This window comes from Mesoplodon bidens, assembly GCF_964165515.1.
Source record: "Mesoplodon bidens genome assembly, chromosome: 2".
Taxonomy (NCBI): Eukaryota; Metazoa; Chordata; class Mammalia; order Artiodactyla; family Ziphiidae; genus Mesoplodon; species Mesoplodon bidens.
The window spans coordinates 32605088-32622933 of NC_138177.1; the positions used below are offsets into that span (position 1 = coordinate 32605088).

At 38.3% G+C, this 17846-nt stretch overlaps 1 protein-coding gene across 3 annotated transcripts in view; it reads left to right on the top strand.

Annotated features, from left to right (window-relative positions):
* The window catches only part of RABGAP1L (RAB GTPase activating protein 1 like), a 700878-nt gene that overhangs the window by 340131 nt on the left and 342901 nt on the right, over positions 1 to 17846 (top strand). The window lies entirely within an intron of this gene.

A 17846-nucleotide genomic window follows, 5' to 3' on the forward strand; every position in this document is an offset into this window, starting at 1 on the left:
AATCCTCTTTAAATTTATTTGGTAATATAACTCTTTTTGCTTTTTGGTGCTTAATAACTCTTGAGGTAATAATAAATAGTAATAGTTGTCTAGCCTTGTTCACGTTGTTGTATTTTTGCTTACACTTGTAGTTTCCAAGGCCAGCATGCAGGGAATTGTTTATTGCTCCTTAATTAGGTTTCCAGCAGTTAGAATAAGCAAGAGGGTGCCTGGCTTATGGTATTGCAGTATGTCCTGATAGGCTTCCCTTGGCTGTAGTTAAAGACAAAAGAGAAAATAGCAAGGATTCTTCCACTTTTTACTTTTTACTTTCTTTATAAATGAGAACTCTTTGTTTAGAGTTAAGCATTGAGAAGTAATAATATGAACATTAAATAAATGGAATATATATTTAGACCCTTTTTAAAAAGGTATAATTATGCCAAGGTACAAATTATCTTTCATACTCAATTGTAACTGTTTTCCATCACTGCTTAACTCACCATTGAGTAATACCAACATTCTTCAAGATTTAAAATGCTCCACAGTATGTTAGTAATATAGATAGGATACCCTTCAATAGCTTTATGGCAAAAGCCCTTGCAGTCATTTCTCTTAATCATGTAAACACCAAATATTTATCGAGCACCTGGTTTAATTATTTGTTAAAGTGTTGTAAGTATGTTTCAGGATTCATGCAACAAACATTTATTGACCATCTATTATGTGCCAAGAAGAAAAATGCAATATATTTTCCTTTTCCTTAATGTTTAGCATGATTAGGGAAGGTATAGGTAGTATTTACATAGGAAAACAACTAACAGTCCACGCCAGTAAATTATCAGTTGGCTCTCAGTTTGGAGGGACATTTTAAGGAGGAGGAAAATCTCACTTTTGGTTTATAGTAGATGTAAATAACATTGAAGGTGATGGAATCTTTGTGAGTGAAGATGATTTTGATAAGAGAAGGGCTAGGGCTGCACTGTGGTAGAGGAAAAAGAGCAGATGACAGGAATGGGTAAGAAGATGATAGGTACTCAAGGGCTGTGGATCGATCAATTAAATTAGAGTGTAGGGTTCATTGTGGAAGATCAGTGAATGGCCAGAATGGGGAGGCATTGGAGCCTCGATGGTGGAGGGCTGTGCATTTAGACTATACTCTGAGAATGAAATAATAAAAGTGGAGTTTTTCTTTTCACTTAAAATAATTTCCTTATATATGTCCATTTTAGAAGGACCAGAATATACTGATAAGCAAAAAGTAGAAAATAAAGACATGAAATGGAGGTTTTTAGAAATACTAATTTGCTGATATCCAGGATGGGTGAAATGAAATAAGGAAAATAATGACTGAAGACAGGAAGCCAATCAGGATACTATTACCATGGTCCTCTTTCCCTTGCTCTTCACCCTGTACTCTTCTTTCTCATCAACTGGCTATATAGTGGCAGAAGCTTGAAATCTGAATCAGAGCCCAGATAAGGATGCAATCCAAGTAGAACTCTGGGACTAGGTTTAAAAGTTTGAAATAAAAGTAGACATTGCCCATTAATTTTCTTTTTTGGGTCCTGAGGAAGTTCTTTCCTGAGGGCTTGAGAAATTTGGAATTATTTGTAGATGGATGAAGTGAGCTCAGCTTTGAAATCAGCTTTCTGCTAGTCAGTGGGTGTACATTTATAAACCTATAGTAGCATTGCTTTTGGTATGAAGGAGGAGTCTGGAGGTTTGTACCAATGTGTTAGGGGCATTTTTGTAGAGGGAGTTTTGTGTCTCTGAATTCTTCAACCATCCAAAAATTGAGCAAATCAAGGAATCTTTATCACTGAAAGTATGCTGTAGGAGTGTAAAGGCATTTCTTTAATGCCATATGTCTGCAAAGGATCTGATCTCATCTATGTACACTCTTAAATGTCATGAATTAATTGGGAAGTGCATAACTAGTGCAGAGGGACTAAAGTGCATCCACATGCTAATCTCTGTGTCTGGAAAGGTCAACCTGACTGGCTTGTGCAGGAACCTTTGCAGTTACCCTTGGTTGATGATGCCAAGTTGCCCATGATTTCCCCAAGTACTGCATGGAAATTTAGCTCAGGCTCAAACTTAAGGTTCTCCCATAAACTTTTCAGGGCTATGGCAGGTCTAATATCTTTAGTTTGGAAATTACTAACAGTTTGGAAATAGCGGAAATTATTGTAGATGCCTTGATTGAAGCCAGGTGGCATGGTATTCATCTTCTGGAAACAAGTATCACTTCTGTTGATTTGATGGACATGTGTATCTCTTGCTCAGGTGCCAGTTCTGGCCTGAACCAGTGACATGCTATATATACCACAAGACCATCCTCCAGGGATTCTTCTCTTCACTCCTGTGACCTTATCTGCAATCCCTTCATTCCAGTCTACCACTTTGGGGACCTGTACCTCCTTCATAGCCTTGGTATAAGACCAGGTGCTAGCATCCTGCTAAACAATTCCTATCTAGATCAGGTCAGAGGCTGTACTTGAATTACATCATCTTACTGCCTTCTTGGTCACATATGAAGACAGTCTGCCCAAGCTTGGATCCCCATGGTTCCTTTTTCTTTATGCCAGCCTCAGATGAGCTGGAGGTGTTGCCTGAGAATTCTAAGCCTCTGTCTACAGAAGTATGGCACAGTTTTTAGGGCTAGGGTCTCCTGTCCTTCTGGATATACTTTGGGAAAGGAGGATTCTCTGCCAGTGGGGGTTAGCTGCTTTCTGATTGAGAAAGATGATGAGCCCATGGAAAGCAAAAAGACCACAACAATTTGGGGTCAGGGAGCAGGCAGTCTCAGTGCTATCGCCTCAGCTGCCTTCCTCAGAAGAAAAAGCTCTCTAGCTTAATCCCTGCAGTTTAACTGTTCCCAGTTCAAAGAGTTGTATTGCAGCCTTTTGCAACCTCTTTTACCTAAAGAGAAGGGGACAGAGAAAACATTCTCCTCTCCCCTCAGAGTTTTCTCCAAAAATCGAACCGAGAAAATTTTAAGTCACGTAAAGGCCAGGACAGTTTATTCCAGCCACTCTTTGAGACCCTGATATGTCTAAGAATCTCTGTTAATCTTCCCACAGTTCAGTTGTGTTGTGACCTCCTTTTTCACACAAAAGGTCCACCCTGGAGCTGCATGCCAGCCACCCTGGTGCTTTCTGTAAAAAAAAAGCCTGTTTTGCCTCAGCCTAAGGGAACTCCTTATGCCATTTTATAGTTTTACTGCCAGATTAAGTTAAAATTTCCGTTAAATCAAGTATATATATATATATATATATATATATATATATATATATATATATATATATATAGCTTAATAAGTTTGCTTCTTTACCTCGTATAACCTTGTCTCACTTTCAAGGTTTGCTAAGAGTTTCCCTAGAAATATACAGATTCTGTCTGTGACATCTGTCATTCTGTTGACCTCCACAGTTGATTTGACTGATCTTTCTAAACAAAGGAGGAACAACTGTTGCTAGAAGGTAGAAGTAGCTTGACTCTACTCCAAATAAACTCTCAAGTTAGATTTAGAGATGCTATTCCCGAGTTTTGTTTTAAACCATAATATGTCTTCTTAAATCATTGTGCTGCTGCTTACCCATAATTTCCTAAGTGTTACCTTATATTTATTATTCCTGATAATGAAAAGTTACTGGTACCATGGTGTTGGGAAGTAAACTGCTATACCCACAGGTGTATTGTTTGAGGCTATAATGAAGCTGAGTGAGAAAGCAAAATAAAGGGAAGGCCAATCTATCTATGGACTTATAACTCAGGCAGTTGTTTTCTTTTGGTTTTATTTCTCAGTCATTATGAGTCTTGAATGCTAGACAAATGTAGGTGTCTTTTCCTCAGAGAATATGATGGAAGGAATCTGAAGACCTAGCTCTCTGTTGACAGAGAAAAGAAGAAATAACCCATCCAGAAGTGGGTCACTTAGTCATCCTTTTCAAACTATGCTTTTTTTAGCTAATTAAGAATTTACTGAAATTTGAAATCACATGTTTTATCATGTTTTATACTCCCAAAGTTTCATTTTATAATTTATTATTATTTTAAAATTTTTATTTATTCTTAAATTGTTTAAATATGTTTTTGAAGGAACTACTACTGTATTTCTATTGCTCATTATAATCATGAACACATAAGTCTTAGAACTTTTAACTACGTATTGCAAAGTATAAAAATTTCAAGTTCAGTATGTCTCAACTAGACCTTAGAAAACCAAATACTGACATAAACAAACAAACACACATGCACATCGAACTTTTACTTCATTAAAAAAAAGATTGCCAGAAATTCAGATTATTTACTACTGAGTTCAAGGACAGAGACCTGAAATCATTGTGTTGTCAAGGGGCTTATCCACATCTATGATGATTCAAGATAGAGTATCTTCCTCTGTGCTGGAGATCAAACTGTCCTGGACTGATAACACATCAAGAATATACTTAAAACAGTCTCTGAATTGAAATATTACTTTTTAGTTTATATATCTCTAGTTTAAAGATGGTAGAAGTCAGTTTTCCTGTACTGTTGAGTGGGATTGAAGATAAAATAGAGAATCGGATGGAAGGAAATAATTTCATTTGAAATATAGTGGTATTTCATATCTTTCCAAACTGGTCAGTTTTTCTGGTTCTGGTTCTAGTGAAGTCATATTGATGAGAACTAGAGTTGATAGAGCCAAAAGCATAACCTGGGAGCTCCCATGAGTTCTTGATTCTGCCAAAGTCCACAAATACCAGTCGCTCTGATACTGTGAGAATGGAGTTGACACATGTGTTCAAAAAGATTCCTTTTGATGGAAGCTGTATTTTAGGATTGACAGTTGTAGTCCCATTTGGGTTTCAGTGGAGGGAGTACACTGGGCTTTGGAGGGACTTATTTCTTCCATGTTCCCTGATTCTGCAGACTGAAACTAAAATGCACATCCATTTCCACCAAAAATGTTCCTCAGTATAGTAGTCACAGTAGTTCTATATATTCAGTTCTCTTTGCAGTCGTATAAGAGTAATGCACCTGATGGGTGCCCCATTCTACCAGTTAAGAAAGGAATTTAAGAACTGTGAGTAAAAAAGAATATTGGGACTGATAGATGACTCTGTAAATGAGTAAGCAGAGAATATGAGGGGAGAATCTACCTTCTAAGTTATGTGTTAATTGTGATGATTCTCTCCTAGGATATTTTTGAAAACTGATTTAACGTTTCTGAATTTCCTTTGTACCTTACCTCCCAGAACTGACTCTTAAAGCATTCAACAAGATGTAAAATACGGAATTCAGTGTTCTTAGCTTTATATTTTGACAATACAATTTTAAAAGCATTTTTTCAAGTTTATCTATTATAAACATGTCTTAAAATCCTACGAAGTAAGGGGAGGATGAACAGAGCTTTTAAAACATTAAGACCTTGGTGTGAGTTTTAGCTCTGATATATAATTGGCTTTGTGAACTGATTTACGTCATTTAACTTCTCTAAATATTAGTTTTATTCTGTAGAAAATCAGAAAAATGTGCCCACCTTCTCTGCTTTACAGGGTTATTTCAGGACCAAATAAAAAAGCTGTTTTAAGAGGGATAGATAGAAAAGATTATTTACATAAATCGTCACTCTTAAAATCAAGGTTCTTCAACCTCAGCACTATTGGCATTTTGGACAGGATAATTCTTTGTTGTAGGGACTGGTCTGTGCATTGTAGGATATTTAGCAGCATCCCTAACTGCTTTTTGTTAGATGTCAGTAACAGTCCCCTAGTTGTGACAACCCCAAATGTCTCTAAATGTTTCCCTTGGGGGAAAAATCACCCCTGGCTGAGAACCACTGTTTGAACCAAATAAATTATTTTAATCAACTTACTTCTAGTAATGCAGTTATTCTAATGTTACCAAAGTAGAGCTTTTGTTTATGTATATATTGTTTTTATTTAGAGCAAGAGTGAGCAAACTAAGACCCTTAAGCCAAATCTGGCCTGCCACTTGTTTTGCAGTAAAGTTAGAAATTTATCATTTACACATTGTCTACGGCTTTTTTTGTGCTACAGAGGAGAGATGAGTAGTTCTTGCAGAGATGCTTGGGCCACAAGCCTAAAATGTTTTCTCTCTAGCCTTTTACCAAAAAAGTTTGTCCACCCCTTATTTTGGAGTATTTTAACAGAATGTTTTTTCCCCATGCACTGAACCATGAATGCTAAGACTTAAAATTGTTTAGTTTTATGTAAAGATTTTGGTGAAAAAATATTTCAATTTGTACAAGTGTGTAAATTAGGTGTAAAATTAAATTTAGCAAACAGTTATTGCATATATCTGTGCTGGCTGCTATATGGACATACGATATAGCACATTAACTAAGAGCAAAAACTTTAGAGCCAGACTGCTCTGGCTCAAATCCTGGCTCTGCTCTTCTGTAGGATTTAGGACAAGTGGCTTAACCTCTCTGCCTCAGTTTCTCATCCATAAATGAAGATAATATTAAAATCTGTGAGGAATAAATGAATTAACATATGCAAAGCATGCAGAACAGTGTTTGGCATCTAATAAGCACAATACTTGTTACTGTGATAGCCAAAGGGTTCCAGAAATCAACTCAGATTATATTTGGCCTCTACGATTCTTTACCTAGAAGTGCAGTTTAAAGATGTGAATGTGGGGACTTCCCTGGTGGTGCAATCATTGAGAATCCACCCGCCAATGCAGGGGACAAGGGTTCGATCCCTGGTCCGGGAGGATCCCACATGCCACAGAGCAACTAGGCCTGTGCACTACAGCTGCTGAGCCTGTGTTTTTGAACCCACGAGCCACAGCTGCTGAGCCCATGTGCCACAACTGCTGAAGCCCGCATGCCTAGAGCCAGTGCTCTGCAACAAGAGAAGCCACCGCAATGAGAAGTCCGTGCAATACAACAAAGAGTAACCCCCCCTCACTGGAACTAGAGAAAGCCCTCACAAAGCAACAAAGACCCAAAATTCAGCCAAAAATAAATGAAATTTTAAAAAAAATCTTTTTTAAAAAAAAAGATGTAAATTTGTAATATTAGTTGTTTTCCCAGTAAAATAAGGGCAAACAGTTTTACTTAATTTATTTCTTCCTCCTAATTCCAGCATCCTCAGTGGCACAGACTATACATGGTCTGGTCTGGTCTGGTCTGCTCAGTTATACAGAAATGGATGAATAGGGGAAAAGTTGTTGAATTGGCATCTAGCCAGGCTACTTGTTTAATTCCAGCCAGAGCTGACAGGGTCTTGGTGCTCCAGCTGGGTGTCAGACCTGAGCCTTTGAGGTGGGAGAGCTGAGTCTAGGACATTGGACCACCAGAGACCTCCCGGCCCCACATAATATCAATTGGCGAAAGCTCTCCCAGAGATGTCAATCTCAACACTAAGACCCAGCTCCACCCAATGACCAGCAAGCTCCAGTACTGGATGCCCCATGCCAAACAACTAGCAAGACAGGAACACAACCCCACCCATTAGCAGAGAGGCTGCCTAAAATCATACTAAGTTCACAGACACCCCAAAACACACAACCGGACACGTCCTGCCCACCAGAAAGACAAGATCCATTCCCACACACCAGAACACAGGCACCAGTCCCCTCCACCAGGAAGCCTACACAAGCCACTGAACCAACATCACCCACTGGGGGCAGACACCAAAACCAACGGGAACTACAAACCTGCAGCCTGCGAAAAGGAGACCGCAAACACAGTAAGTTAAACAAAATGAGAAGACAGAAATATGCAGAATATGATGGAGCAAAGTAAAAACCCACCAGACCAAACAAATGAAGAGGAAATAGGCAGTCTACCTGAAAAAGAATTTAGAGTAATGATAGTAAAGATGATCCAAAATCTTGGAAATAGAATGGAGAAAATACAAGAAATGTTTAACAAGAAATACAAGAAATGTTTAAAATACAATAAATGTTTAAGGACATAGAAGAACTGAAGAGCAAACAAACAATGATGAACAGCACAATAAATGAAATTAAAAATTCTCTAGAAGGGAATCAATAGCAGAATAACTGAGGCAGAAGAACAGATAAGTGACCTTGAAGATAAAATAGTGGAAATAACTGCTGCAGAGAAGAATAAAGAAAAAAGAATGAAAAGAATTGAGGACAGTCTCAGACCTCTGGGACAACATTAAACACAGCAACATTCAAATTATAGGGGTCCCAGAAGAAGAAGAGAGAGAAAAGGGACTGAGAAAATATTTGAAGAGCTTATGGCTGAAAACTTCCCTAATATGAGAAAGGAGATAGTCAATCAAGTCCAGGAAGTGCAGAGAATCCCACACAGGAGAAATCCAAGGAGAAACATGCCAAGACACATATCAAAAATTAAATACAAAGAAAAAATACTAAAAGCAGCAAGGGAAAAGCAACAAATAACATACAAGGGAATCCCCATAAGGTTAACAGCTGATCTTTTTGCAGAAACTCTGCAAGCCAGAAGAGAGTGGCAGGACATATTTAAGGTGATGAAAGGGAAAAACCTACAACCAAGATTACTCTACCCAGCAAGGATGTCATTCAGATTCAACAGAGAAATTAAAACATTTACAGACAAGCAAAAGCTAAGAGAATTTAGCACCACCAAACTAGCTTTACAACAAATGCTAAAGGAACTTCTCTAGGCAGGAAACACAAGAGAAGGAAAAGACCTACAAAACAAACCCAAAACAATTAAGAAAATGGGAATAGGAACGTACATATCGATAACTACCTTAAATGCAAATGGATTAAATCCTCCAACCAAAAGACATAGACTGGCTGAATGGATAGAAAAACAAGACCCGTGTATATGCTGTCTACAAGAGACCCACTTCAGACCTAAGGACACATACAGACTGAAAGTGAGGGGATGGAAAAAGATATTCCATGCAAATGGAAATCAAAAGAAAGCTGGAGTAACAATTCTCATATCAGACAAAGTAGACTTTAAAATAAAGACTATTAGAAGAGACAAAGAAGGACACTACATAATGATCAAGGGATCAATCCAAGAAGAAGATATAACAATGGTAAATATTTATGCACCCAACATAGGAGCACCTCAGTACATAAGGCAAATGCTAACAGCCGTAAAAGGGGAAATTGACAGTAACACAATAATAATAGAGGATATTAACACCCCACTTTCACCAATGGGCAGATCATCAAAAATGAAAATAAATAAAGAAACACAAGCTTTAAATGACACATTAAACAAGATGGACTTAATTGATATTTATAGGACATTCCATCCAAAAACAACAGAATACAGTTTCTTCTTAAGTGCTCCAGGATAGATCATATCTTGGGTCACAAATCAAGTCTCGGTAAATTTAATAAAATTGGAATCATATCAAGTGTCTTTTTCTACCACAATGCTATGAGACTAGATATCAATTAGAGGAAAAAAACTGTAAAAAACACAAACACATGTAGGCTAAACAATACACTCCTCAATAACCAAGACATCACTGAAGAAATCCAAGAGGAGATCAAAAAATACCTACGAACAAATGACAATGAAAACACGACCACCCAAAACCTATGGGATGCAGCAAAAGCAGTTCTAAGAGGCAAGTTTATGGCAATACAATCCTACCTCAAGAAAAAAGCAAAATCTCAAATAAACAACCTATCCTTACACCTGTTAGAGAAAGAAGAACAAAAAACCCCCAAAGTTAGCAGAAGGAAAGAAATCATAAAGATCAGATCAGAAATAAATGAAAAAGAAATGAAGGAAATGATAGAAAAGATCAATAAAACTGAAAGCTGGTTCTTTGAGAAAGTAAACAAAATTGTTAAACCATTAGTCAGACTCATCAAGAAAAAAAAGGGAGAAGACTCAAATCAACAGAATTAGAAATGAAAAAGAAGTAACAACTGACACTGCAGAAATACAAAGGATCATGAGAGGTTACTACAAGCAACTCTATGCCAATAAAATGGACAACCTAGAAGAAATGGACAAATTCTTAGAAATGCACAACCTTCAGAGACTGAACCAGGAAGAAATAGAAAATATAAACAGACTAATCACAAGCACTGAAATTGAAACTGTGATTAAAAACATTCCAACAAACAAAAGCCCAGGACCAGATGGCTTCACAGGCGAATTCTATCAAACATTTAGAGAAGAGCTAACACCTGTCCTTCTCAAACTCTTCCAAAATATAGCAGAGGGAGGAGCACTCCCAAACTCATTCTATGAGGCCACCATCACTCTGATACCAAAAGAAGACAAAGATGTTACAAAAAAGGAAAACTACAGGCCAATATCACTGATGAACATAGATGCAAAAATCATCAGCAAAATACTAGCAAACAGAACCCAACAGCACATTAAAAGGATCATACCCCATGGTCAAGTGGGGTTTATGCTAGAAATGCAAGGATTCTTCAGTATACACAAATCAATCAGTGTGATACACCATATCAATAAATTAAAGGAGAAAAACCATATGATAATCTCAATAGAGGCAGAAAAAGCTTTCAACAAATTCAACACCCATTTTTGATAAAAACTCACAGGAAGTAGGCACAGAGGGAGCCTACCTCAACATAATAAAGGCCATATATGACAACCCACAGCCAACATTGTTCTGTATGGTGAAAAACTGAAACCATTTCCCTAAGATCAGGAACAAGACAAGGTTGCCCAGTCAAGCCCCTATTATTCAACATAGTTTTGGAAGTTTTAGCCATGGCAATCAGAGAAGAAAAAGAAACAAAAGGAATCCAAATCAGAAAAGAAGAAGTAAAACTGTCACTGTTTGCAGATGACATCATACTATATGTAGGGAATCCTAAAGATGCTACCAGAAAACAACTAGAGCTAATAAATGAATTTGATAAAGTAGCAGGATACAGAATTAATGCACAGAAATCTCTGACATTCCTATACACTAATGGTGAAAAATCTGGAAGAGAAATTAAGGAAACATTCTCATTTACCACTGCAACACAAAGAATAAAATACCTAGGAATAAACCTACCTAAGGAGACAAAAGACCTGTATGCAGAAAACTATATGACACTGATGAACGAAATTAAAGACAATACAAACAGATGGAGAAGTATACCATGTTCTTGGATTGGAAGAATCAACATTGTGAAAATGACTGTACTACCCAAAGTAATCTACAGATTCCATGCAATCCCTATCAAACTACCAATAACATTTGTCACAGAACTAGAACAAAAAATTTCACAATTCGTATGGAAACACAGAAGACCCCGAATAGCCAAAGCAATCTTGAGAAAGAAAAATGGAGCTGGAGGAATCAGGCTCCCTGACTTCAGACTATACTACAAAGCTACAGTAATCAAGACCGTATGGTACTGGCACAAAGATAGAAATGTAGATCAGTGAAACAGGATACAAAGCCCAGAGATAAACCCAAGCACCTATGGTCACCTTATCTTTGATAAAGGAGGTAAGAATATACAATGGAGAAAAGACAGCCTCTTCAATAAGTGGTGCTGGGAGAACTGGACAGCTACATGTAAAAGAATGAAATTAGAACACTTCCTAGCACTGTACACAAAAATAAACTCAAAATGGAATAAAGACCCAAGTGTAAGGCCAGACACTATAAAACTCTTAGAAGAAATCATAGGCAGAACACTCTATGACATAAATACAGCAAGATCCCTTTTGACCACCTCCTAGAGAAATGGAAATAAAAACAAAAATAAACAAATGGGACCTAATGATACTTAAAGATTTTGCACAGCAAAGGAAACCATAAACAAGATGAAAAGACAACTCTCAGAATGGGAGAAAATATTTGCAAATGAAGCAACTGATGAAGGATTGATCTCCAAAATATACAAGCAGCTCATGCAGCTCAGTGTCAAAAAAACAAACAACTCAATCCAAAAATGGGCAGAAGACCTAAATAGACATTTCTCCAAAGAAGATATACAGATTGCCAACAGGCACTTGAAAGGATGCTCAATATCACTAATCATTAGAGAAATGCAAATCAAAACCACAATGAGGATATACACTACCAAATGTAAAATAGAGAGCTAGTGGGAAGCAGCCCCGTAACACAGGGAGATCAGCTCAGTGCTTTGTGACCACCTAGAGGGGTGGGATAGGGAGGATGGGAGGGAGACGCAAGAGGGAGGAGATATGGGGATATATGTATATGTACAGCTGATTCACTTTGTTATAAAGCAGAAGCTAGCACACCACTGTAGGGCAATTATACTCCAATAAAGATGTTAAAAAAATAATAATTCCATCCAGAGAATTGTTTAAGACACACACACACACACACACACACACAGACACATACACAAATGTTGTCACCCTGGGTCTTGGCACTCGTAGAAAATAGATTACCTCTAAAAAAACATTATGGCTTTTTCAAAATGTTTATCACTTTCAGTGCCCTTCCTGGGATGCTTGTTCCAAGTCATGTAAAGCTCTACCTTGTATCCATCAGAGTTTAGGAACCCCAAGCACAAGGCTCCCTGGCTTCCTAGAAATGTATATTTTCATACAATTTTCTATTTATGGAGTATCATTTTGTCTGGATGCACAAAGATGATTACAGATGATCTTATTAATCCTCTTACAGAATATTTGACACTTACAGTTTCCTTATTTTCTAGGTAGAAAACTAAAAAGAGGTCAGTAATACGTAGAAGAAACTTTTATTCCAACTTTTTTTCCTCAGACGTAATGATTATGTCAAGTTGCTATATATATTATGACTGATCAGCTAGCAGCTAATTATTGTACTCCTCTGTATGTGAGACATGATGCTAAATAATACTGTGTTGGCCAAAAACTTCGTTCTGGTTTTTCTGTAACACCTTACAGAAAAACCCGAATGAACTTTTTGGCCAACTCAATGTAAAATTTGAAAGAAAATATAAGGCCTGGATCTTGCCCTCATGCAGTTTACTTACTGTATGAGAAGACCACACTACATTTATAGTTGCTTTAATAGCAACATGAAACCACACAATATTCTAAAAGCATTCTAAGAGATGCCACATGATTTTTTCATAGTAATTATCAAATAGTTGTAGAGATGATGAGTATATTATGTTCAGAGAAGAAACTGAACTATAGTGAGTGTATTTGTAGAAATTGACTAGTGTATTTGTCCTGAATTCCACAAACATTATGGCCTTGTAAGTATCAGGCACTGTACTTCAGACTGGGGACATAAACCAGATAATATGTTTCCTCTGGGCGTTATAATTTGGTGACAGATATCATTTTTTTTTACTATAGGCAGGAATATAGTAAATGCTTTAATAAAGATAATGAAAATATAAAGGGTAGAGGGAATGCCTGAGAATATATTCATGTGGTTTTTTAAAAAGTCTATTCTAAAATAATCCTTTTTCTTTTCTACCTAAATAACTTGCCATGCAGAACATTTATCAAATGTTTCTCTTTTTTGAAAAGAGATTTTCATTCTTAAAATAATGCACACATATGCACTAATCATTACCTCAGTGAGGAAAGCAGAGATGAGAACCTCTTGCTTCTCATTAGACAGACATATATTACACAAAATTAAAAATGCAGAGCTCCATGTCACAAAAATTCATCTCTTTGTAGTATTTTATAGCAGTTTCAAATATCTAACTTTATTTGATTCACACAGTTGGCAAGGTTAAGCAGGTTGTTTTCCTCATCTTTATTTTTCAGATGAGGAAACTGAGGCTCATAGAGATTGTGCTTTATTAACTCTAGGCCACATGACCAGCAGGTGAATCCCAGGAGATGTAGAATCCAAGTCTTCTAAGCTCTTATCTGCCCTCTTTCCGTGGTAACATGCTTTCTCCTTGGCAGTAACAGTTAACGTTTATTGACCATTTACGATGAATCAGTCACTCTACCAGGTACTTTGCATGTGTTTCTTTGTTTAATCCTCACAACAGCCTGTGAGATGTCTACCATTATTATCGTCATTTTGCAGGTGAGGATAGTGAAGCATAGATAAGTAACCTGCTCAGAGTCATGTATTTGGCAAAGTAGCATATAGGCATTAAACCCAACTGTGATAGATGCTGACATTCTTTCTTTTTGGCTGCGTTGGGTCTTCGGTGCTGCATGCGGGCTTTCTCTAGTTGCAGTGAGCGGGGGCTTCTCTTGTTGTGGAGCACAGGCTCTAGGCGTGTGGGCTTCAGTAGTTGTGGCATGCGGGCTCAGTAGTTGTGGCTCGCAGGCTCTAGAGCACAGGTTCAGTAGTTGTGGTGCACAGGCTTAGTTGCTCCGTGGCATGTGCGATCTTCCCGGACCAGGGCTCGAACCTGTGTCCCCTGCATTGGCAGGCAGATTCTCATCCACTGCACCACCAGGGAAGTCCCAGATGCTGACATTCTTAACCACTCTCCTATTCTGCCGCCTTGTACTCTTTTCCTGCTTGATTGAAACATCTCAAATCCCTTGGGCAGGGGAGACAGATGTAATTTAAAGTATCCTCAAAGAGGAAAGATTATCTTTCATTGATTCAAAAAATATTTTTTTGAGTACTTACTGATTACACGCATCAGGAATCTCTTCCCTGAGGCATTCACAATCTGACTGGGGAAGTAGACAAAGCATCAGTGGCTTTTTAGTGTATTAAATGTTCAGCTAGAACTTTATAGAGGATGTTATGAGAATATAGAGGAAGTTATGATTCCCATCTTAGGGAGTCGAGGAAGGCTTCCTGGGAGCGATGGTACCTGAATGAAGGGTGAGTCGGTTTTGTGGGGGACTCCTGTAGCACTCTACTATGGGAAAGACTTCCAAAAAAATGACCCTTATTTTCATAAAGTAGTTGTAGGATAGTCTTAATGTCTGGTACTTTATCAATCCTAGGCAGAACTTTAGAATAATAAGAATTTTTCAGTAGTAGCAGCATTGGTCTGTGTCCCTGGAATCCTTTAGGTATTAACATGACCACTTTTCTGGGATTCATCTATTGTGAATCTATTTCATCTATTGTGGCAGAGGGTAGACAGTGGCAGAGGGACTCATCATGGTCTCTCCAAATCCTGTCTCTGGTGGGAAGGGTTCTGAAAGCTATTTACAAATGCTGGTCCAGAGGTCCTTCCCCTACCTCTTCCTCACACTCTTTCTTTCCATGGTCCAGTTTTCCTGTGGTTATGCTGTTGGGCCTCTCTCCTTCCCAAGGGGAACTCTACCTGCCGAAGGCTCTGATTGGATCTCAGGTACCTGAAATGCCTTGAAAACTTTTTGCTGGGTTAGAAGTATCAACTTCAGAGAAGTTAAATATATGTGGAATTACTGGGGAATCTCTTGTTTAGTATGTTTAGAACTCTCTAGATCTTATAGGAGGTAAAATTGTTTTGAAAGCGGTAGACTGGAAAAAAGGTAGAGCTACCTTGAACTCATGCCAGGGATTAACTGTCTTCTACTTCCCACAAAACAATACAACTTCCTCACCACCCCCCGCCAAAAGTTATTCTATGAGATCATGTTCATCCTTTTGAGCACTGTAGTCTTTTCTGCATAGAATATCAAATATTTGCCATAACTTTAGTTGAATGATTCTATTTAAAATGACAGAGAGCATGTGTTGTAGGGTATGTAGGCAGTGTGCTTTGAAGTGGAGGAATATTCGTGATTTAATAGATTAGTGAGGGGATTATTAGAAGGGGATGGGTTTGGTGGGGAGCTTGAGGTGTCTGAGGCCACACTCAGGCAACAGGAACATAAAAGAGCTGGAAATGGTTATTTTCTAACCTAGCACATATCTTCTACTCTTGAGACACATGTAATGAAACATGGTCTTTCCCTATTATCTCCCTACTTACACTCCATATAACACATGTGTCCAGCTATGCTGTGGACATACTACATCACCTACTCCCAGTAGAGGAGTTTTGCTTCCTTAAATTTTAATTATCACTAAGCTCACTGCAGGATTCTCTCACTACTTGACATCCCATTAATTGCCTTCACTTTTATTTTTTTGACTGGTTACTTTCCTCTTATGACCTCTCTAGCTTCTCTTGGCTTCCACTTTCCTTCTCTTCTCCCCTGAATTCCTTTGTGTATATTAATATTCAGTTGATTGTCATAATATTTGTAAGGTATTAATTGTCTGGGTTTGACACAGTTTGGAATGTTTCTGTGTTTAACTTATGAAGTTAAATTTCTAATATCAGACAAAGTTGTGCTGCATTATAGCTTAAGCACCAGTCACAACCCAAAGAAATTCTACCTAAGCCTTATTTCCCCATATCCCAATTGCTTTTTTTTTTTTTTTTCCTGTGCGGTACGTGGGCCTCTCACTGCCACGGCCTCTCCCGCCACGGAGCACAGGCTCAGGACGCGCAGGCCCAGTGGCCACGGCTCACAGGCCCAGCCGCTCTGCGGCACGCGGGATCCTCCCGGACCGGGGCACGAACCCGCGCCCCCTGCATCGGCAGGCGGACTGTCAACCACTGCGCCACCAGGGAAACCCCCAATTACTTTGTATTGAGAGCTTGGGCACAAATTATTTAGTGAGTCAGGGAAGGTCCTATAGTCGGGGAAAAAAAAAAAAAAAAGAATGAAATGCTTCAGGAAGCTGATCAGATCCATTCACTTTGTGAAAACTTTAGTGAAGATTTGGCTGATTTTGAGTGGGATTCTTTTCCTTATATATATAAGATGTAACCTTTTGGTTGTTTAATAAATGTAAAATAATCCTGTTGTTATTCAGACAGGTTAAATATTGATCTTGTGGTATAGCATTATAGTAACAGTTCTTTATGCCTAATTAGGATTCTTTTTAAAAAAATTTAATTTAATTAATTAATTTATTTTTGGCTGCATTGGGTCTTCGTTGCTGCGTGCAGGCTTTCTCTATTTGCGGCAAGCGGGGGCTACTCTTTGTTGCGGTGTGCGGGCTTCTCATTGTGGTGGCTTCTCTTGTTGTGGAGCATGGGCTCTAGGTGCACAGGCCTCAGTAGTTTGGCACATGCGCTCAGTAGTTGTGGCTCATGGGCTGTAGAGGTCGGGCTTAGTAGTTGTGGTGCACGGGCTTTGTTGCTCTGCAGCATGTGGAATATTCCCGGACCAGGGCTTGAACCCATGTCTCCTGCATTAGCAGGTGGATTCTTAACCACTGCACCACCAGGGAAGTCCTAATTAGGATTCTTAAATCCCTTTAGAATTCATTCCAAGAAATACAAAGATATCTCACTATTTCCAGTTATTAAGTATCCAGTTGATGAATACTTTAGCTTCTATTGCATCTTTTTTCCTCTGGTATAAAACTTTTAGTAATTCCATTGTTATTTATGGTTTATGCCTCCAATAGAAGCCAAGCAGAGAGCAAGAAGAGAAATTCCATGTTGCTTCTTGTCAGTAACTGGAAAGGGGGTGAGCCCAAGTGGTGAGAGATGAGGAAGAGTATGGCTACTGAGCAGTAGTCTCACCTAAAAATGGTTTTGGAACTTCTTCATCAGAAGGGGTTCAGGTCACTTCCTTAAAGAACAGGTGCTACCTTTGTTTCTTTTTTGATCATGTTCATTGCTGGTGGGTAATAATCTGTTTCTTCACCTGAGTTAGGATCTGAAAATACTCCCCTTTTAATTTGGAGAGTATGTTGAATGTCGTAGGGGGGAAAGGTGGAGGAGGAGGGCTGCAGGTGGTAATCCGTATTCACCCTACTCTGGTTTAATTTCTTGTATGAGTATCACAGTTGGTGTTTTGTGGCATTTTTCAAGATTGTATGATCCAGTAACTTACAAATGGGAGACAGAGAATGGTAACTATCATGTCAGGTTTACAGTTATCCAAAGAGTATCACTTCTCTTCTTTGTGCCTTATTTTCTCCATTTACAAAGTGGAGATTTTAGGATTTTCCTTGAATGCTGGTGAAATAATTGCAAAGATTATTTAT